We start from the raw sequence: 19,099 nt of genomic DNA, 5'->3' as shown, positions 1-19,099 counted from the left end.
AGTCTCTCCGAAAGGATCACCCGACTTGACGATGCCTACCGCTGACTGATTTTTAATCATCCAACACCACGCCCGAGGGAAGGTCCCCCGAGCACCCAAAATTACCCTCACCCGGATAGATTGCTCCCACGACCATTCCGGCATGCACCTCATGATAACTACCCTCACAATAATCAACCTCACAAAAACTACCCTCACAAAAACTTCTCTCACAAAAACTGCCCACCGAGGAATACCCCTCAAAGGTACCCTCGAGATCCCGAAATCAATGGCATATGGAGAGATGATGTTAAAGACGTCTATATTGTCCTAGGGAAAGAGAAACAGGCAAAAGAGATGGGTCACCTTATCCGGTCCGGACGCCCCTATCAAAACCCGAACAATTCAGCGGTCGCTCCAACAACGAATGACCAAGTTGTCCCGGACGTAGACACTCAACCCAAGGTTCCCGAGAATTCGATCCTCAAACAACTACAGAAAGCAAAAGCCGAAATCTCAATTTGGCAACTGATTGCCACATCCTTCGAGCATCGGCAGGTTCTACTATAAGCCTTAGGAAAATTGACTGTGCCTTCTACCTCCTCCCCGGAAGAAGTGGTGGCACACATGATAAGGGATGTCCCTGATTTGAGCAACCCTATCATCTTCTCTGACGAAGATATCCCTCCCTTCGGAGCCAACCACAACCTGGCCTTGTACATCACTGTATAATGCCTCAAAAAGAATGTGCCTATGGTCCTTGTGGATGACGAATCCGCGGTGAATGTCATTCCCCTCAAAACGGCTTATAAACTGGGTATCAAAGAAGCTGATTTGGTCCCAACCAATCAAGGAGTACGCGCTTATGACGGCACTCGTCGTAAGGTCGCAGGGCTTATCACTCTAATAGTCGCAACCGGACCACTGGAGAGGCAAACCATTTTTCAGGTAGTCGACATCGACGCCTCCTTCAACATGCTTTTTGGACGTCCCTGGATCCACGCCGTCAAGGCAGTTACTTCAACTCTTCACCAGAAAATCAGGGTCCCCTTCAACGGGAAAACGATCATGATTCCTGCTTCACCGATCAAAGCCGTCATGAAAAAGGGAGTAGCCTCCCAAGCCATCGAGAGGACGACAATGAAATGTGGGGATTCCAAGCCATGAATGCCATAACCAATGAATCAACACCCTTCGATTGTGACCCGTTTGCCAGCCTCACAGTCAACCGCATTCTGATGCGCCAGGGTTATTTCCCGGGTTTACCCCTCAATCCACTGAAGAGCACCTTACCTCCCTTGAAACAGGCTAAGATCCCCAACATCCCCTTCGGACTGGGCTATGAACCTACCGATGAAGATATCCAGGAAATGAACCTCCTAGTTCGAAAGCGCAAGAAGCACGGAGTTATCCTCCGTCCCTATCATCTGACCCTCAATGGATACTTTGTCCCCGAGGGAGAGTCTGAACGCTACCATGGCTTTCCGGAGCCGATCTATGACTCTGTGGCCAAGTTCAGGTACCCGGGTGTAGAAGTCTTCCAGGACTGCAACTTCATCCCCGACAACACCGAAGCTGCATCAACCGAGTCTAAGCCGTCCTCATGCCTCGACGGACAAGCTGTCACTCTCCTCTTTGGAGAGGATAACGTCAAGCACCTCGACTATGATGACATCATCAATATCGCTTTGAAGGACAACAAATTTGACCCGACCTCCTTGATCTCTAATACTCACCCGGAGAAAGCTACACAGGGCTGGGGAAAAACCGTCAAGTGGACCGATCGCCAAGGCCGCATTCTCAAGATCACATCTGGAGAAGGCCCAATGTTCAAAGAGGGAAGTGAAGAAGAATCTGAGTCTGAGTCGGAGTCAGAGTCTGTCATAGCTCCTAACACTCCTGATGTCCCATTCAAGGTCCCTTTCCCGCTGTTTAATCACAAGCCTTTGGCTGGTTCGGAGGCTGAGTTTACTAGGGTCACCCCCACTCCCATGGAAGGTGACAACCTGGAGCTTGTTCCAGGGGCCACCTCCTCTGCTGTGTCGCATCTGACTGACCATGAGATGTCTGTCCTCTCCGAGCTTTTCGTTCGTGTCAACCTAATGAACGCTAAGTTTGCTTATGACTTGATACCGTCGTTTTGTATCAAAATTAAATTTATAATTCCAAACTAAAACTATAGCTAGTGATAGTAAGGGTCGAACCACAGAGAGACAAGGCTGATTTTGTTTGCTAATTTTCAGTCTATGAAGGTAACAATTAATTGGGGGGTTTTGATATTGGTTGACTAATTGGCTAATTGTTAAAATGAAATTTCTCAACAAGATGAAGAGAAGACTGGGAACTTTGGTTCACCATGGCAAATGTCAGGTCAGTAAGGTAGCAGAGGTCTTATAATATGGTCTCAGGGAATATAAGCTAGCCTTTCGATCGAAGCTCAAATAACCTTACGGTCTATTAATTCCCTAGAATTTCCCAAAGCTTTCGCTCAGGAGAAATTCCAAATCTAACGATAATTCAAATTACTAATCTTTCAATCTAGTAAAGGGATTTATCAAAAGACAACAAGACCAATACGGAAGAATTCATACCACAAAACAATCCTAACTTATGCCATGGCTCACCTAATTCCCAATCAAAGAAATTAGCTACGCATGACTAAAACTAAAACAATTGCTAAATTGATAACAAAGAACAAGATTGACATGATTGAATTTAAATAAAAGACAAAGGACAAGAGATGAATTTCTGGAATTAAATTGATGAAACAAGAATTGAAATAACAAGAATTAAAAGAAGAAAGGAATTGCATAAAAACTTACTAATTGAATTCAAGAACAAAGTATCGAAATCCAGGTTTTCCGTCAGCCAAGCTAGATCTAAAAACTGAGTTCTTCAATAATGAAAAGCATAACCTAATAATTGTTGCGCTCTACTGATAAAAAGATGCCAAAGGTTAATTACAAGTTGGGCTTTTAAAAGTCTAACACGAAGAAATAATTCTCAGCTCAAAGACTGGTCGATCGACCGGTCAGCATGGTCGATCGACTGGTAAATGCAGAACAGCAGCTTCTGCTTGATTTCAACGGTCGATCGACTAGTAGGAGTGGTCGATCGACTGGTAATGCTGTGCAATGGCTCTTTTTGTTCCTTCAAATCAGCTCTTCACTCCTTTGCACGCATCCCAAGGTGGGTGAATCTGAATCTCCTTCTTCTGGGCTTCCTTAAAGTTGCCTCCGGAGGACGAATTAGGCTTGATTTATCTTACTTCCACACATTCCTACAATAAATCATAGAAAATGCAAAGTAAACCGTTTCGGGAGAAATAGTAGCCTTAAGCTAACAATTATGCATGGAAATACGTGCCAAAACCGCAGATAAAGTGTATAGAATATGCACGTATCATGACTCGTCTTAATTTAACTGCAATGCAGTTCTGAATGACTATGAGGAATTTGACTTATGTGACTACCCACCTCACCTAGCCAAAGAACTCGACAAACGAGAAACCAGAACCCCCATCATGGAGGAGACCGAACCCGTTAACGTAGGAACCAACAACACACCTCAAGAACTTAGGATAGGGACAACCCTGGACCCCTCGGAAAGACAACAGTTCATTGACCTCCTCCACGAATATAAGGATATACTCGCCTGGTCCTACAGGGATATGTCCGGGATTGACAGGCAAATTGCAGAGCACTGGATACCCATTAAACCCGGAGCTAAACCCGTGAAGGAAAAGCTGCGCCGAATGCGTCCTGAATGGGCCCTGAAAATAAAGGAAGGAGTGGATAAACAGTTCAAGGCTGGTTTCATCAAAGTGTCTGAATACTCTGACTGGGTGGCCAACATTGTTCCTGTACCGAAGAAAGACGGGAGGATTCGGGTTTGCATCGACTTCAGGGATCTGAACAAGGCGAGTCCAAAGGACGACTTTCCTTTGCCACATGTTGATATTCTGGTGGACAACACCGCCGAGCATGCTCTCTTATTATTCATGGACGGGTATACCGGGTACAACCAGATCAAAATGGCTGAGGAGGACATGCACAAGAGTGCATTCACTACACAGTGGGGTACATATTGCTACAAGGAGGATATGCACGTATCAAATCTCCCCAAACCAACCCTTGCTTGTCCCCAAGCAAGCACTATGACCCATATAAAAACTAAATGGAAAGGAGTATATCTCAGAGCTAGCTACAAATCAATGCCAAACCGTTTAATGCACATAGTCAACTACTACAAAGCTTAAATCAAGTGAACAAATTTATGCATATCATGGATTTAAATCGGGCTTTCGACCTTGCAAGACTCATAGATTCGGACTCTCCCGGGTCACTCTTCCCTCAGCAAAGCAAATGGTAAGATTATATGTAAAAGAGAGGAAAGAAAAATACAGTCTCTCACCTAGACTGCGACCGACAAAACATGTATGCTTGACTAGCATGAATAATGATTCTAGCTACCGTACATACGAATAACCACCGTCAAAGACTATTACATGCCGAACTATTGCAAGATTTGGACATGTGAGGTTAAGTGGGAAAGGAAGGGCAAAACAATTATGGAAAAAGTGAAGGTAAGAGCCAAGCTAGTACCTATCCAACCATCAGAAATCGTATCCCGTTCCTCCAACTCAAAATATAAACCATGCCTTTTAATGACTAGGCTACACACTATCCCTAACAAACGCCTCCAATTCATGAAGTAGGCACATGAGGCGTGCTCTCAATTCAACCAAAACCTTATTATAACTCCTCTTTTTTTTTTCTTCCTGTTTCTTTTTCTTTTCTTTCATTTTCATTTTCTGAACTGGTGGTCGATCGACCAGTGATGGCAGTCGATCGACCACCCTGCACATTCCAGTGCTCTCTGCCAGGTAAACATCTCTTTTTTTTTCTAAATTTCTTTCTTTCCCTTCAAAATGACACAACCCCTTCACTCCTCATCAATACCCACTCCATCATTACAAAACGAACCAGACAGCATGAATCGACAAATTCTTTATTTCTACTTCCTAGCTTGGCATAATGGTAGGCTAAGTATGGGATGTAGTTGAGGGTAACTGGCAGTTATGGCTTATAGTGGAGTTAATGGGGTAAAATGAGAAAGGGGAGGATGCAATAGTTCTCAAAACATGCAATACCGACCACAAACCAATGCGTATAGGCAATAAGCAATCAAAACTCATACACGTGCAAAACATGAAATGAAGGGAGTACTACTCTCAATCCTAAATTAACCGGTCATGAATGTCACCAGTTATAAGCTCTATATCTCAGAAAGTATAAGTAGTTTTCCAAAAGTAATGAGTCAAGTCTAATTACCCGAAATGAATTCCATAACAAAATTTGAGAAATCACTTATAATTCTCGCTAAACAGCTGTGAAAAGGGCATGGAATGGCATATTTGACTAATAGTGCAAAATCATCATTAATAACTCCAATCCGACTCAACTATATGCAAAAGTAAACGTGATATTTTTTATTTTTATGAATTTTCAAATTTTTTCTTTGTTTATTTTTTTTTTTTTGAATGAATGAAAAAAACAAATGCAAACAGAAATGCACTAAACATGTGACTGAAATGCAATAAAAAACCAATGCAGATGCAAAACAAAAGGCATATGCAAATACCCTCCCCAAACCAAAACGCACAATGCCCTCATTGTGCTCAGCAGCAAACCACCAGCAGAAAAAAAATGGGAGAATAAAAGCATAATAAAATAAAAGGAAGCTAATAAAGAAAGGAAGGAACTCACAAGATACGACCTCCCCAAACCCGCCAAAAACGGGGAGGTCACCAGCATCTAATCTCCACCATCGTAATCAGAACCACTGTCCTCGTCGGACCCCGAGTCGCTCTCCTCCTCCTCCGCCTCAGCAGCAGCGGCAGTGGCTCTCCTGGAAGTGGAGGCACCAACAGTAGTAGTGGGAGGGGGTCTCCTGGCAGGCTGAGGGTAGCCGCCCACAGGGGGAACAAAGTAGGAAGGGTGAGTCCAAGCACCCTGTGGGAGCATCCTCCCGGGCTAACTCCTCGTAAATCGGGTAGAGGGCTAGAGCCGTGTCTAGCCCGTGTCTTTGGTCAAAGCTCTGCACAAATCACCCAATACACATGACATTGCCCTCGGTCCATGACCAGGAGGGACAACCAAAGGAGTAGGTGGTCGAAAAGTGTCCAGGGTAGCCGGTGGGGGCGGGGAGTGGAGGAAGAGGGTGCCTGTGAAGTGGAGGCACGAGCTATCCTCGAAGTGCTAGCGATAGCGAGTGGCCGCCACCGAGGAAGCCTGTAACAACTAGGCAAGGGCGGCCGAGCGCCCCCGAACAGTGGTAAGGGGCGGGATAGGAGGGTAGCCTAGAACGGGGATGCGGTCACGGATGAAAGAATCAATCTTCCACCGCATCGTCGTCTATCGACCCAATAGATGCCCTCGCGTAAGGAAGGTCCATGAAGCGCAGGTCAGGGTCAATGGGGGCCTCCTCTCGAGGGAAAAGTAAAACAAGGCGGTTGGCGATACGTGTCACCAACCCGCCACAAGCAATGGTGGTCAAAGTGCCCTCACTTACAGTCTGAAAGTGAGCGGCAGTCAAGTAGGCAATGTTAAAAATACGGGCTATCCGACTTTCAATGTTCAGATAGCCCGCCAAGATAGAAATCTCAATATTATTCACATTATTAGACTCTTTACGGCCAAAAATGGTATTACCCATTAGCCGTAGAAAATAACGAAGAGGGGGCAAATGGACGGAAGTGCCCGTCCTTTTAGGCCCGTGAAAGTCACTGATGCAAGACCACATGACTCGATGAACATCAGAGGTGTCCGAGGTTCTGCCCTCGAAATAAAGACCCAGAAGGCCGGCAAAATCAGCTAATGTCAGAGAGTAGTTGATATTGAAAAGCCGAAAGAAAATGCAAGGGTTAGTCTTATTTTCCTTAAAAGCAGCGGAATTAAAAGCATAAGACGAAAAGAATTTGAGGGTCAAAATGTAGTATGTGAACTCAGCCATGTCCACAAGACCCATCATACCTGTCCCATTTAGCAGGGACACAACCGACTCATAACAGCCTAATTTCTCCAAAGTATCTTTATGGAGAAACCGGGTAGCTGTGACTTTCATTCTCGCAACAAAAAGGGAAAACTTAGCACGTTGAGTAGAATTAGCAAAGATAACCTGCGGATAGTCAGGTAGACTATCCGTAGTAGCCTCTATCATTAGTGGCGGTCCTCGTGGCCGCTTGGGAGGGCCTTGGCTCGACTGTCCCTCGTGCATGTGCTCCTTCCCTTTTGTCATTTTTATTACCTGCAAACAACCTATTAGCACAAGAATCCCCTAACAGTGTGAATTTAAGGAAACCCGAAACAAAATCATAACTGAAACGCAAATTAGGGTTTCGAAATTTTTGGGGGAAACGGCTTTAAACACATCCTAGTTGCTTATTTGCTTTGAAAATCAAGGGGGAAAGGGTAGAATAAGCAATTAAAGTATAAAAATGACAAGAAATCAATCCCTAAAATCGATTTCCCCAAATCGATTTTTACCGTCTCAATGGCCATATGCTCGAAAATTTCAATGAAAACGCAGTAAAAATTGAAAATAGAGCATGGAAATAAGATTAGAGACATACCTTGAAGATTCACTTGGAGATTAACGCAAGAAAAGAAGAGATTAAGACGGGGTTTGGCAGGAAAATCACGAGGTAGAGGAAGAAAGAGGGGTTTCCTTTGAGTTTTCTAAATTTTGAAACTGAATGAATGAAGGAATAAGGAAGGAAACTTCCCTTATTAATTGCATTCTGATCCCGCGAAGTGGTCGATCGACCACTTTACTCGGTCGATCGACCGATCTTTCATTTAACAACTTCTGGAGTCTCGTGTATCGGTCGATCGACTCATTGACCCAGTCGATCGACCAATATTCCTGCACAGTAGCTTCTGCTTTCTCCGCTTCAGTCGATCGACTGACACACTTAGTCGATCGACTGCTGGGGCTGGCAATTAGACTTTAATTCGTCAAAATTCATTTTTGCCATCATAATTTTCTGTCTTTCTCTCACAAACATCCAGTAAGCCACCTACGCACTTTGCATAAAGTAAATTCCTGCAAAAATTATCAAAGGCGCACATATTCCCAAACCAAGAAATTGCAAATTAAAAGGAATTAAAGAATACAAAAGAACTCAAAAATGCAAATTAAATGAAATAACAAAATAAAATTCTTAAATTACAATTAATTACAACCTGGGTTGCCTCCCAGTTAGCGCTGGTTTAAGAAGTCCCGCACGACCTTTTTACCTCACTTTGCATCATCCGATAACGGGTCGAAGTATAATACCTCGACTTTCCCAACATATGCATCTGATCCGTGATAATGCTTCACATATTGGCCATTAACCTTGAACCTTTCTCGGTGAGGTCTCCAATTCCACTGATCCGAATTTTGTAAATCTTTGTGACCGTATAGGGGCGGTCCACATGGATTTCACTTACCAGGAAATAGACGGATACGAGCATTAAAAAGGAGTACCTTATCGCCAATATGGAATTCGCGCTTGATGATTCTCTTGTCGTGCCGGCCGCTTTGTTTTTTCTTTGTAGATCCTAGCATTGTCATAGGCCGGCGGCCTAAATTCCTCTAGCTCATTCATTTGTGTCATGCGTTTCTCATGAGAGAGGTTAGGATCCAAATTCAAATCACATATAGCCCACCAAGACTTACGCTCTAACTCAACGGGTAGATGACATGTCTTACCATAAATCAATCGGTATGGTGACATCCCGATTGGCGTCTTAAACGCAGTTCTATAAGCCCATAAGACATCATCTAACTTAAGACTCCAGTCTTTCCGTGATTTAGAAACAACTTTAGCTAAGACTTCTTTCAATTCTCTGTTAGAAACCTCAACCTGACCACTAGTTTGGGGATGATACCCCAAACCTCTACGATGTTGGACACCGAATTTAGTCAATAGAGCACTAAGTTGTTTCTCTTTAAAATGCATTCCCCCATCGCTAATGACAACCCGAGGGACACCAAAACGAGGGAAAATAATCTTTTTAAACAGTTTAATCACGGCCTTTGCATCGCAATGGGGAGTAGCAATAGCTTTCACCCATTTGGATACATAATCTCTGACTACGAGGATATATTTATTACCTTGATCGCTTCGCTCGGAAAAGGTCCTTGATAATCAATGCCCCAGGACATCGAAAATCTCAACCTCAAGAATGCCTACCTGTGGCATCTCATGTCTCTTGAAATATTCCCGATCTTTGACAAGCATCGCACTCAAGAACAAAATTGCGACAAACTGCATGCAAAGTTGGCCAATAGAAACCAGATTGGAGTACCTTAGCTACAGTCCTGGACGGACCGTGATGACCACCATAAGCAGAAGAGTGGCAAGCCTCTAGGATATCCTTCACCTCCCATTGGGGTACGCATCTCCGGATGAGACCGTCTGCGCATTCCTTGAAAACATAAGGATCATCCCAAAAATATTGTCTAGCATCATAAGCAAACCGCTTCTTGCTCCGCCATGAAAGCTCGGGTGGTATCCTACCATCACAAACAAAGTTAGCAAAATCAAGAAACCACGGAGGTGGATAAGACATCAAGTAGTAATAGCTAAGAGACTCTCATCAGGAAAAGAATCACTAATAGGTAACGAATCCTCCCTTTTTGTCAGCTGCAAACGAGATAGGTGGTCAGCCATCACATTCTCAGCTCCTTTCTTGTCTTTGATCTCCAAATCAAACTCCTGCAAAAGGAGTATCCACCTCAAAAGCCTCGGCTTCGCATCTTTCTTAATAAAGAGAGTCTTCAACGCCTGCATGGTCAAGTATAAACAATAACCTTAGAACCTAACAAATAAGACCAAAATTTGTCTAAGGCAAAAACTACGACTAGAAACTCCTTCTCAGTGGTAAAATAATTAATTTGAGCCTCATCCAGAGTTCGGCTCGCATAATATATGGCATTCAAAGCTTTATTCTTCCGCTGTCCCAAAACTGCACCGACCGCATTATCGCTGGCATCACACATGATCTCAAATGGGAGGTCCCAATCAGGCGGCTGAATGATTGGCGCAGAAACTAGGGCCTCCCTTAACCTGTTAAAAGCGGCAAGGCACTCATCAGTAAATTCAAAGACAGCATCCTTAAGGAGCAAATGTGTAAGTGGTTTAGCAATTTTTGAAAAATCCTTAATGAAACGCCGGTAAAAACCAGCGTGACCTAGGAAACTCCTCACTCCTTTAACATTCACGGGAGGAGGTAATTGCTCAATCACCTGCACCTTTGCCTTATCAACATGTATACCTTTATCAGAAATTAGATGCCCTAACACAACTCCCTCATTGACCATAAACTGACACTTTTCCCAGTTTAAAACAAGATTAACATCTATACAACGCTGCATGACTTTATCAAGGTTAGCTAAACAACGATCAAAGTCACTACCATAAACTGAGAAATCATCCATGAATACTTCCATAATATTCTCTATATAATCAGAAAAAATCCCCATCATGCACCTCTGAAAGGTAGCAGGGGCGTTACACAATCCGAAAGGCATTCTACAATATGCAAAAACACCCTGTGGACAGGTAAAAGTGGTCTTACTCTGATCGTCCGGATGAATAGGGATCTAAAAGAACCATGAATATCCGTCTAGAAAACAGAAAAATTTGTTAAAAGCAAGTCTTTCAGTCATTTGGTCAACAAAAGGGAGGGGGAAGTGCTCTTTCTTGATGGCGGCATTCAACTGTCTATAATCAATGCACATCCGCCACCCTGTCACTACTCGAGTTGGTATTAATTCATTTTTATCATTTTTAACCACGGTAGTCCCTCCTTTCTTCGGGACTACCTGAACTGGGCTAACCCACTTGGAGTTGTCAACTGTATAAATAATACCTGCATCGAGTAGTTTCATCACCTTAGCCATAACAACTTCCTGCATCTTCGGGTTCAACTTGTGTTGACCCTGTCTGTAAGGCTTGTGGCCTTCTTCCAACTCTATCCTATGCATACAAACATCAGGGCTGATGCCCTTAATGTCATCCAAAGAGTAACCCAAAGCCTTCCTGTTTTTCTTAAGCACACACATCAAAGCAGACAGCTGGTCATCATTAAGCTTAGAGCTAACAATAGCTGGGTACTGCTCCGTATCATCTAGAAAAACATACTTAAGATTAGGAGGAAGTGGCTTACGCTCTGGCACCTTTACCTCTACAGCATAGACAGAATCAGCTTCAATGGTGTAGCAAGTGTTTACCAAGTTCTCGTTGGCTAGGCTCAAGAGCATCTCATCTTCTTCCTCATTGAGCTCGTAGCTCTCCATTGAGGCTACCAAAGCATCTGGCTCCTCAGCATTCTCCACTGTATTACCTGCACACTCATCTAAACGGGTTAGATCAGCTAAGGGATCCTTGGCTAAGGATTCCCTCCAATTACAAGTAACAGCCCTGTCAACAATATCAATGGAATAACACGTATCCTCATCAGCAGGTTCAGTCGCCTTGTGAGCAAGACTGAACTCAATGGTGTCATCCCCTACCTCTAAGGTGATGGTTCCGCGTTTGACATCTATTACAGCCCCAGCTGTATGTAAAAATGGTCTACCTAAAATAATAGGTATCTGACTGTCCTCTGCAATGTCCAAAACAACGAAATCGACAGGAATAAAAAACTTACCCACTCGAACGGGTAAATCCTCTAGAACTCCTATAGGTCTCTGAGTCGATCTATTTGCCATTTGAATGGTAATATCGGTCACCTTAAGTCTACCAATATTTAACCTTTCGCAAACAGAATACGGCATGACACCGACGACACGGCCCCTAAGTCACAAAGGGCCTTTCCAATTACGTGGTTACCTATAGTGCAAGGAATTGAAAAACTACCCGGGTCCTTTAATTTAGGTGGCACATTAATTTGCGAAAGAGCATTACACTCTTCCACAAAAGCAACATTACCATCATCACGAAAATTTCTCTTACGATTTAAAATATCTTTCATAAATTTAGCGTAAGAGGGTACTTGGGTAATTAAATCAGTGAACGGAACCGTTACCTAGAGATTCTGGACCATCTCCAGAAACTTACCAAACTTACGCTCCAGCTTAGTAGCCTTCAAACGCTCCGGATACGGGACTGCAACACTGGCCGTAGGATCAGTAACCTTCGGCTTCCGTAGGTTTAAAACCACCGTCAAATCATCAATGAGTGAAGAATCATGCGAACTAGTTGACGGATTTGCATCCTGCTCTGGGATTCCATTCGATCGACTGATATGAGTGGTCGATCGACCAACTTTCCGGGCGTGAACGACTCTGTTGAAATTGATTTCGTCGGGTGATCGATCGATCGATCGACAATGTTGGTCGATCGACTGATCTTTGGTGTGAATAGTTTTGATCGAAACTATTTTATCGACGCTTGATCGATCGACCGACAATGTTGGTCGATCGACGGCATCGGCAATTGAGCTCGTTTTTGCACCAGAATTTAAACGAGCTTCTTCATCATTTCCCGAGTCTTCCTTTGGCTCGTCGGGACTTTCATAAGAGAGGCCACTTCTGAGATTAATGGCATTAATCGTTTCAATCGGCCCTTCACATTTGCTTGAAGAATTAGCAACTTGCTTAGCCTCTATATTCTCCAATTGCTTCACAAAATTCATTGAGGACTCAATCCCGGCTGCTTCCATATTCGCCACTTGAACCAAAAGGAGTTGGACCATTTCTCTCAACTTCTCGGTCTCATCTGAGTGTTGAACAGGTATTTCAACTTTCTCTTTGGAAGCTGCAGAGATCTCGAGCTTCTCGAGACGGGCAGTAATAGAAGTTATAAGTGTCACAACGGCACTCATTTCATCACTTTGCTTTCGTGACTTTCCACGTGAACTTCCAAACTCAGCTCTATGGACTTCCATCTCCTCAATAGTGTTCCAACCTTACTTTGACCTGTATTGTTTTGGAACCTACCATTAGCAGCTGCATCTAGGATGACCTTGTAATCATCATATAGAGCATTATAAAATAGGTTGCAAAGATACCATTGCTGGAAACCATGGTGAGGGACAGCTCGGACCAAACTTTTGAAACGTCCCCATGCTTCGCAAAAACCCTCATCGACTCCTTCTTTGAAACTTGTGATTTTACTTCTCAAGGCGTCAGTCATTGAAAGTGGGAAGTACTTCTTGTAGAAGGCTAATGCTAGAGATGTCCAGTCGTGACTCGGTTGCTACCCTATCAAGGTAGCGGTACCAATCTCATGTTGAATCCTTCAAGGAGTATAAGAACATCAACCACTTTACTTCATCCCGAGTCACCCTTTGGTATAGGTATGGGCAAGTGAGTCGTGAAAATTTTCATATGCTTCAAGGGGTCCTCATCTGGTAGACCAGCAAACTGATTTCGCTCCACTAAATCGATATACGAGGAACGAAATTCGAAGTTACCCGTAGTAGGGGTAGGTAACTGGTGCCCCTTTGGAAGATGGTGTTCCTTTGGCTGTAGATTATCATATATTGTAGCCATAATTGCCAAAATGAGAGTACTTAAGTCTTCCTCTCAAAAACCTGTCTTCTAACTATGCAAAAGCAAAACTAGAAGCAAAGGTAAGCATCGGCCTCAAGGAACAAAAGTTCCTTGAGACAAGAAAAAATAAACTAAAATAAAGCAAACAGAATTACACCGTCTCCCCGGCAACGGCGCCAAAATTTGATACCGTCGTTTTGTATCAAAATTAAATTTATAATTCCAAACTAAAACTATAGCTAGTGATAGTAAGGGTCGAACCACAGAGAGACAAGGCTGATTTTGTTTGCTAATTTTCAGTCTATGAAGGTAACAATTAATTGGGGGGTTTTGAGATTGGTTGACTAATTGGCTAATTGTTAAAATGAAATTTCTCAACAAGATAAAGAGAAGACTGGGAACTTTGGTTCACCATGGCAAATGTCAGGTCAGTAAGGTAGTAGAGGTCTTATAATACGGTCTCAGGGAATATAAGCTAGCCTTTCGATCGAAGCTCAAATAACCTTACGGTCTATTAATTCCCTAGAATTTCCCAAAGCTTTCGCTTAGGAGAAATTCCAAATCTAACGATAATTCAAATTACTAATCTTTCAATCTAGTAAAGGGATTTATCAAAAGACAACAAGACCAATACGGAAGAATTCATACCACAAAACAATCCTAACTTATGCCATGGCTCACCTAATTCCCAATCAAAGAAATTAGCTACGCATGACTAAAACTAAAACAATTGCTAAATTGATAACAAAGAACAAGATTGACATGATTGAATTTAAATAAAAGACAAAGGACAAGAGATGAATTTCTGGAATTAAATTGATGAAACAAGAATTGAAATAACAAGAATTAAAAGAAGAAAGGAATTGCATAAAAACTTACTAATTGAATTCAAGAACAAAGTATCGAAATCCAGGTTTTCCGTCAGCCAAGCTAGATCTAAAAATTGAGTTCTTCAATAATGAAAAGCATAACCTAATAATTGTTGCGTTCTACTGATAAAAAGATGCCAAAGGTTAATTACAAGTTGGGCTTTTAAAAGTCTAACACGAAGAAATAATTCTCAGCTCAAAGACTGGTCGATCGACCGGTCAGCATGGTCGATCGACTGGTAAATGCGTAAGCAAGACTTCGCTTGATTTCAACGGTCGATCGACTAGTAGGAGTGGTCGATCGATTGGTAATGCTTTGTGCAATGGCTCTTTTGTTCCTTCAAATCAGCTCTTCACTCCTTTGCACGCATCCCAAGGTGGGTGAATCAATCTCCTTCTTCGGGCTTCCTTAAAGTTGCCTCGGAGGACGAATTAGGCTTGATTTATCTTACTTCCACACATTCCTACAATAAATCATAGAAAATGCAAAGTAAACCGTTTCGGGAGAAATAGTAGCCTTAAGCTAACAATTATGCATGGAAATACGTGCCAAAACCGCAGATAAAGTGTATAGAATATGCACGTATCATGACTCGTCTTAATTTAACTGCAATGCAGTTCTGAATGACTATGAGGAATTTGACTTATGTGACTACCCACCTCACCTAGCCAAAGAACTCGACAAACGAGAAACCAGAACCCCCATCATGGAGGAGACCGAACCCGTTAACGTAGGAACCAACAACACACCTCAAGAACTTAGGATAGGGACAACCCTGGACCCCTCGGACTGACAACAGTTCATTGACCTCCTCCACGAATATAAGGATATATTCGCCTGGTCCTACAGGGATATGTCCGGGATTGACAGGCAAATTGCAGAGCACTGGATACCCATTAAACCCGGAGCTAAACCCGTGAAGGAAAAGCTGCGCCGAATGCGTCCTGAATGGGCCCTGAAAATAAAGGAAGGAGTGGATAAACAGTTCAAGGCTGGTTTCATCAAAGTGTCTGAATACTCTGACTGGGTGGCCAACATTGTTCCTGTACCGAAGAAAGACGGGAGGATTCGGGTTTGCATCGACTTCAGGGATCTGAACAAGGCGAGTCCAAAGGACGACTTCCCTTTGCCACATGTTGATATTCTGGTGGACAACACCGCCGAGCATGCTCTCTTATTATTCATGGACGGGTATACCGGGTACAACCAGATCAAAATGGCTGAGGAGGACATGCACAAGAGTGCATTCACTACACAGTGGGGTACATATTGCTACAAGGTCATGCCCTTCGGCCTTATCAATGCCGGGGCTACCTATCAAAGAACCGCTACCACTCTCCTACATGATATAATGCACAAGGAGGTAGAGGTATATGTTGATGACATGATTATCAAGTCAAGGGAACGGGACGGCCACATCAGCGCCCTTCGGAAATTCTTCGCTCGTCTGCGGAAATATAACATGAGATTAAATCCTCAGAAATGTGCATTCGGGGTCACCTCCATAAAACTCTTGGGACATGTCGTCAGCACAAGAGGCATTGAGATTGATCCAACCAAAATAAAGCCGTCCAGCAAATGCCTCAACCTAAGAACGAGAAGGAGATTCGGGGATTTCTCGGTCAAGTTAAATACATCAGCCGCTTCATTGCTAAGCTCACCATGATTTGTGAACCAATCTTCAAGAAACTTCGCGCCTCCGATCACACTGATTGGGACGACGACTGTCAAAAAGCCTTCGACAGGATAAAGGAAATCTTATCCAAGCCTCATGTCCTCATGCCACCTCAACCAGGGACTCCTTTATCCCTATACCTGACTGTCACCGATACAGCCATGGGAGCAATGCTAGCACAAACAGTCAAGGGTAATGAACGCGCCATCTACTACATTAGCAAAAAGTTCATCGAGTATGAGACAAGGTACACCCAACTGGAAAAGATATTCCTTGACCTAGTATGGTCAACAAAGAAGCTGCGGCATTACATGCTCAGCTACACGGTCCACATCTACTCCAAGATGGACCTGGTCAAATACATCTTCAAAAAACCCGTACTAAACGGAAGGCTATCTAGGTGGACACTCATGCTGCCCGAGTTTGATCTCAAGTTTGTACCCCTCAAGGTTATCAAGGGAAGAGCTCTCACCGATTTCCTAGTAGAGAATCCCGTCAACGAGGATCCAACAACCAACACATGGTCACTTCCTGACAAAGACATCCTTTGTGTTGACTCCAACGCATGGGACCTATACTTCGATGGTGCATCTAATCTGAGAGGCTTCGGGGTAGGAATCCTTCTAATATCACCAGAGGGAGAACATGTTTCGATCTCAGTCAAACTAGACTTCGCCGTCACCAACAATGCCGCTGAATATGAAGCATGCCTCATCGGCCTACAAGCAGCCATAACACTTGGCATCAAGAGACTGAGGGTCCACGGCGATTCCTCGCTCATCATCAATCAGGTATCCGGATCATGGAAAATCCGAAGTGACAGCTTAGCTCCCTACCGAGCGAAAATCAATCAAGAGGCTGAGTTCTTCGACCAAGTCGACTACTTCCACTTGCCACGAGAGGAAAATCAATTTGCTGATGCCCTAGCAAAACTTGCCGCGCTCGTCAATATACTTGACGACATGACATCAATGCCCCTATGTATCGAGAGAAGGAGCGAGCCATCTCACATATGTGCCATCAACAACGACGAGAAAAACCATGCCAAGCCTTGGTACCAAGCCATCCTCAATTACAAAACCAAAAACGAATTCCCCCCCAACTCTGATCAAAGAGGACAAAGAGCCATTCGTTTACTGGCGTCACAATTCGTGATGAACCAAGATCAAATATACAAAAGAACACCCCAAGAGATTCTCCTCCTTTGCATTGACCATCACAAAGCCAAAAAAAAAGTCATGGGAGAGGTCCACGATGGAGAATGTGGCCCTCACATGAGCGCAATGATGCTTACCCGAAATATCATGCGGTTGGGTTACTACTGGACCACCATGGAAGCCGATTGCCATAACTACGTCAAACATTGCCACAATTGCCAAATCTTCGCCAACATACAACACATACCACCATCCCTTTTATACACCATGAAATCACCCTGGACTTTCTCAACCTGGGGCATCGACATCATCGGGAAAGTTAACCCGACGGGCACCAAAGGGCATTGCTTCGTCCTCGTCGCCATCGACTATTTCACCAATTGGGTGGATGCACAGTCATATGCAGTCTTGACCACCAAACAAGTGGCCAAGTTCATCCAGAACAACATCATCTGCCGAAATGGGGTACCCCATGAAATCATCAGTGATCAAGGCTCTCACTTCCGGGCAGAAACTCAGGCCTTGCTGGACAAATACAAGATCAAGCGACATCGATCATCCCCGTACCATCCCCAAACCAACGGAGCGGTGGAGGGAGCTAACGAAACTCTTGTCACCATTATCAAAAAAATGCAAGACAACTACCGCAATTGGCCGAGCAAACTCCCATTCCCACTCTGGGGATACCGAACCTCCATTCAAACACCGACAGGCGCCACACCCTTTGACCTAGCATATGGTATGGAGGCGGTTGAACTGGTAGAGTTAGAGGTCCCTTCTCTACGCATCCTACTAGAGAGTCAGGTCCCTGAGGCGGAATGAACCCGTCGAAGGTACGAGCAACTCACTTTTCTAGACAAGCGGCGGCTCAACGTCTTGCACAACGTCCAGCTATAACAACGACGTATACAACGGGCATTCAATAAGAAGGTTAAACCCAGGAACATCAAGGAGGGCGACTTGGTCCTCAAGTCAGTTCGAGCACCATTACCCGTCGATCCGAGGGGAAAATTTAAACCCAACTGGGTCGGGCCATACCTGGTCAAGAAAATACTTTCGAGGGCCCAGTGAGACTGAGTGACCTAGATGGGGAGAAATTTACAAACCCGACCAACCTGGACCAACTCAAGAAATACTACCCTTGAACCATAGCAACCAACAACCTCAACCCTAGTTTTACAACTAGCAACCGCCTCAACCCTTTTCAAGTCAAGTTCCTCAACGCGTTCTAATTTGAAATTGCATGTTTTATCGAGTCTAAGTTGCGGCACTTTGCCCATTTCGAATGTCCTTTGATCTGTCAAAGGCAACATCCATTTGCACTAAAACAAAAAAACCCCTAAACTACGAGCATGGTTTGATTTCACCTCTTCAGGTGGATACGTAGGCAGTCCCTCTTATACATGAAAAATACAACCACAAAACCCAATCGAAATTTACAAAACATTTCGAACTACGAGCATGGTTTGATTTCACCTCCTCAGGTGAATACATAGGCAGTCCTTTCTTGCACGAGAAGGATACAACCATCCCCATAATAAAAAAAAACCTCACCCACATCAACTTTCAAAAAAAAAAGAAAGGGAAAAACATTCCCTTTTCCCCAAAAATACAAAAAAATGAGCCTTTCTCCCTTCCCACAAAAATCCCACTTTCCCAAGTGCAAATGTTTAGGACGATTCAAATCGAATTGCCTTTACAAAATGGGTGGAAGAAACAAGCGTTCATAATTTCGACACGAGTAATCCTCTTATTTAATTAATAATGGGAGGGATTACAATTTCAACAACAAATATAGCTTGACGAGTCTACAACTTGTCAAATCTAAGGTGTCGACTAAAACACCTCACATAATAAAAACTAGCACAAA

At 43.6% G+C, this 19,099-nt stretch overlaps 1 protein-coding gene and 1 non-coding gene across 2 annotated transcripts in view; one reads left to right on the top strand and one right to left on the bottom strand.

Moving 5' to 3' along the window:
• LOC141632608 (uncharacterized) overlaps positions 1–19,099 on the bottom strand; it is a 141,266-nt gene that overhangs the window by 45,497 nt on the left and 76,670 nt on the right. The window lies entirely within an intron of this gene.
• On the top strand, positions 13,053–13,159 carry LOC141636554 (small nucleolar RNA R71). Its single transcript, XR_012541160.1, has one exon. It is a non-coding gene; the product is annotated as a small nucleolar RNA R71 (small nucleolar RNA).

Source organism: Silene latifolia, chromosome Y (genome assembly GCF_048544455.1).
Source record: "Silene latifolia isolate original U9 population chromosome Y, ASM4854445v1, whole genome shotgun sequence".
Classification (NCBI taxonomy): domain Eukaryota; kingdom Viridiplantae; phylum Streptophyta; class Magnoliopsida; order Caryophyllales; family Caryophyllaceae; genus Silene; species Silene latifolia.
This window is presented reverse-complemented; position numbering and strand designations above follow the sequence as displayed.